The 4,865-nt window shown below is 42.8% G+C and overlaps 1 long non-coding RNA gene across 3 annotated transcripts in view; it reads right to left on the minus strand.

Moving 5' to 3' along the window:
* Positions 1-1,557: 1,557 nt before the first annotated feature.
* Positions 1,558-4,865, minus strand: part of LOC110506588 (uncharacterized) — a 13,948-nt gene continuing 10,640 nt past the window's right edge. For all 3 annotated transcript variants that reach the window (XR_016492280.1, XR_002471003.3, XR_002471002.3), the window contains one exon: positions 1,558-2,599. This is a non-coding gene — a long non-coding RNA (uncharacterized LOC110506588). The remainder of the gene's footprint in view (positions 2,600-4,865) is intronic.

Genomic DNA, 4,865 nt, shown 5'->3' on the forward strand with positions numbered 1-4,865 from the left:
GGCACTCTAGAAATCTAAGCTAATAAACGATTAATAAAGATGTATCGACATTCTATTCTTATACCGTTCATTTGTATAGGCTAGATTTGAATGTTTAATTAAAAAGGTGGCAAATAGGTGGCCCAAGACGTCAAGCTAAGTAGCCAGCCTATCTATGGGCAAACTAAAGCGACTTCGGTTGGAATGGTCGAAAAGAAAATATAACTTTTGATAACCGTATTGGATCTATTTTGAATAAGACATCCCTTGAGGTATTTTGGCATCAACTAAACGTTCGATTGGAGTGTGTTTCGGGCCAATCTATTTCCAAATGTCAGTGACCTATGCAAATGATTCCCAACGTGGACCCGACTAATATTGCAGAGAAGACATAGCCATAAATTAGTTGTCAGATACATGATCTGCTTTACAGACTGGTTAAGCATTACACACAATTAAATAAGTATCTGCTTACCTTAATCACAGGCTTTATGAAGCAATAATTCGTGATGTTTTTAAAATCTAAAAATCTGATTTAGGCCTAGCCTCTTAATTCGGGTAAATTGTATTTGATGTTCAGATTATTTTTTCTGCGGTCAATCCACGATGAAGCATCTTTGAGCGGAAAAACGAGTTGCTTGTTTTGAGTCGACGAGTCTGTGCTATCCAGGCTGAAGTCAAATGGCGAGTGATTGGCGATACTCTATCGAATTTAAAGAGCAATTAAATGTTCAAAACAACAACGCCTTCTGAGGGAGAGGGAGTTAGCTCAAGGAGAGAAACTTCTGCAGGGTCATGTCTGTACCGCTACTTCTGCATCACTGTGTCTCAATCGGCTCTCTCAACTTCTAGACGTTCTCTGTTTCTCTCTTTTTTGATTCACGTCTATTTTCTTTGCATGTTATTATGCCTTAAGCACTTTAGATTTCGTCCAAACCATTAGAATGATTTCATTTCTCTCAGCGCATGCCTTATTAGGTTTCTGCAGAATCATTTTAGGATATGTTCAATGTTTCTCAGCAATTACGTGTCACCTGTCACTCAAAATGCATATGAAAGCAGTTACCGATCAAAGACCAGCAAACCTGAGAGCTGGTCATCTGGTAATCCTTGGTAGGCTACTTTTGATTTATTTTAGGCTACTTCAGAAGACTTCATGAGGAGGGTCTGTTTATGTCCAAACGGTTGTAGGCCTGTATTCACATTTCAAAATAAAGGTGATTGGTTGCATAATATTCACATTCAGCTGGTAAATAGAAGATCCAGACCAATCTACCAACAGCTTTCTATTGTGGTGTGCTTTCCAAGGTGCTGATACACATATTGTCTTTAAGAGCAACATACTGTAGTTATCAGAGTCTGTATCTCTAGGCTGCGTTTAGACAGGCAGCCCAATTCTGATCTGTTTTTCACATATTAGTCTATTGACCAGTCAGATAATCTCTGAAAAAGATCTGATGTGAAAAGATCCGATGTGATTGGTTAAAAAAAAATCTGAATTCGGCTGCCTGTCTAAATGCAGACATATAAACTTCAATATCAATCATTTCTGTATTTCCAATAAAAAACACTATAATCTTTTAGACATCTGTTGAATTATTTATTCTGTATACACATTCAATTCAAACAGCACAGAAGTTATGACAAGTCAGAACTCAATTACAAAAACATGTTGTGTATGACTTTAGTGTACAAGTATGTGTCACTTTCTTTATTGCAGGTATGTTCAAAACGGTCTATCTCTCTGAATAAGGATAATAATAACAATCAGTCAATGAGATGGCCATTAATCTGACTGCTTCAATACTGTATCCAACACATTTCATGTAGAACATTCCCTGATCACTATGAACACATGCAGATAATATTTGTAATTGGAAAAACGCAGCATTTGATGGATATACAGTAAATTGATGGAATCTTCACCAAACAATGTCTTTCTTTTCTCTGTGACAGTCAAACATTAAACAACATTTGCAATACAGCCAGAGGGTGAGTCATTCACATTTATTTGCATAGAGTAGTCAGTTCTATTCATAAAGTAACTAATTGCACATGACAGAGGATAGACATCCAGAGAGCTTCTCTTGTAAGCAGCCCACACATTAGGGCACTGTAGTGCTTCTCTGAAGCCCAGTACACTCCAGAGTACTCTAAAGAGTACAATAGGGACCAACCCCCCCCCCCCCCCCCCCCACACACACACACACACACACACACACACACACACACACACACACACACACACACACACACACACACACACACACACACGTCCTCTCAGCCAAGGAAAAGAGAACAGTGCAATATATCTGCAGATGATCCGTGTGCAACTTCTGCAAACAATGTCTTCAAATAACTCCAAACATTGTCCTTACAGTAAATCTCTCCAAGCATTAACTTTAGGGGGGATTCTTCAGTGTCCTAATTTCTCAGTGTTTGACTGGAGAGGATGCCAATGAGGAAGGCCTTGCGTGACATCCTGGGATCTGACATGCTATTCCCGCTGGTGCATCTAAACCGACTGCCAGGGCTCAGGGCCCAGGGCTCAGGGCCCAGGGCCCAGGGCTCAGGGCTGATGGAAGAGGCTTCCTCTGAAGGTTGTCAACACCAGCAGGACCTGGAGGCACAGAGATAAAAAAAACAACATGTAAGTCACCAATGTCACATTGCTTAACACAAGAACCCAGAACACAGCGAATTGGTTAACTGTAAACAGTGACCAGTATTGTTTTAGGTCACAGTAAGATGGAGGGATGACAATGATCTTGGCCTTGATGCTTGATGGAATCTAGTTTGGGAGCAGGGAATGTGTCAGTCAGTGAATGATTGGTTAAAAAATAAATGTGGATGTACAGTCTTCCATCTATTTCTACATTGGGTTATTCAAAACACATTAACACCAGTTTCGGTACTTGGAGTACACCAATAGGAATGTTATGAATAATAAGGACAATTGTGTTACAGTATGTGCAAAGCAATTTCAGAGAGGACAGAAACAGAAAAGGACAGATTTTACCAATACAAAGAATCATTGTGAATTCATGTGGGATATTACAGTTTTCTGATGACTGTGTTTATTGCATCATCCTTAACTGTCATCAACTTAACAACTAAGACAAATCTAGCTGTCTCTCATCAAGTTTTGAATATACACAGGGGCAGTCTACCCGCACCATTACCAATTTCACCAGATTATATATAGAGAGGTTTCTGGACAATTTAATCCCACCGGGGGACTTGGCCAGACCCTTTCTCTGTCAATTTTCCACCCTCTCCCTTATTCAAGCCCCCTCTTTTTTCTCTTCCTCCACAATGCGGGATCTCTCCCTCTTTCTTTTTTATGTTCTCTCATATGTTTTTTTTCTCTGCGGCTCCCCTCCCGCCAAACCCTCAGACAGCATGCAGCTTATGCAAATCATCAGCCTTTTATGCTCAATACTCGTCCTCAGTCCTGAATGAGACCTCAACAAAACACACACACACACACACACACACACACACACACACACACACACACACACACACACACACACACACACACACACACACACACACACACACACACACACACACACACACACACACACACACACACACACACACTCAGGTTCATTTAAAATGTCCAAATACACATAGCCCCCAGTGTTCTCACTCAAAGTCTTTAGCGCCATTCCAGTCCATTTGTATTTGAAAGCCCCAACCTGACTGGATGAGCTCCCAGTTAGTAGGGTAGGAAGAGGCAGACAGATGAGAGGGTCCTGCTTCTACTGTCCCAGAGAGGGAGGGAGGGAGGGATGCATAGGAGAGAAAGATGGGATGGGAGAAAGATGGAGGGAGAGTGAAGGAGACAGGGAGGTAAGGAGTGAGTGATGGAGGGAGAGAGGGGAGTCTAATGAATATAAAATGTTCTCTGTGTTTCTGTGTTCCCAGGCTCTGGCCTGTCTGCTAGGGGACAGGAGGGGGACGGGGGGGGGGGGACAAGAGGGGACCAGAGTGGGGGGACAGGGTGCCTTTGCCCAGCTGTAAGGGGGACCTAAGGGACTTCTCACACACTTTCTGACAGGCTGTCCCTTTCACCAGCACATAGCTGGGCCCGCCAGGCCTGCTACCATAACAACGCTGCAGCCCCTCTGTCATAGCAACGCCACGGAAACGCCACAGAACACTGGGCTCCCCCAGCCTGCCTTGGACACGACCATCAGGGGGAGGATGGGAGGGGGGTTGACAAAAGTAGATGAAGAAGTACTGAATGTGAATCAGTCTAGACATTCCCACCGCTGTGAACTTGAACTTGACAGACAGCCTGAAATGTTCACAGGCCGTGTGAGTGATGGGCAGATAGAGAGATACACGCAGCACAATGGAGGTGAAGACTATCTAGTGATACATTCCTTAACCTTTTCTAAATGAGCCCACAATAAATTGATACAAAATGCCTTTATTTATGATGAAGTGGTCATTAAAACTTGTTTGGTTGACCAATTGTTTGCCCACATTTGGTGAAAACACCATAGCGTTTAGCTAGGGCTGTTATGGCCGCTGTCTCCATACTAATGCCTGTAAGCTGAGGCAGGCCCATGTCTGGGGGTCCACGCTGTTTATGGCCACTGGGCCATGGGAAGAAAAGAGATGTGAAAGGTCCCCTGTTGCCGTTACAAAGCTGAGAACAATCCTTGGCGGGATAATCGCGTTTATCCCCAGATTAAGACGAGATCGCAGCTGAGGTATCCTCAGAGGAGGAGAGGAGAGGGAGTGTAAAACATACAATCTTTAGACAAAGCTCAGAGCAGGGTGTGTGATTTAGTCCCTTTTATGGACAGGTTATAACATTGAATGTGATGGAAGATTACTTAAATGTGTTTATCTACATGGGTCTGAACCCA

The sequence above is a fragment of the Oncorhynchus mykiss genome, chromosome 26, assembly GCF_057628025.1.
Source record: "Oncorhynchus mykiss isolate SJ-2025 chromosome 26, ASM5762802v1, whole genome shotgun sequence".
NCBI lineage: Eukaryota > Metazoa > Chordata > Actinopteri > Salmoniformes > Salmonidae > Oncorhynchus > Oncorhynchus mykiss.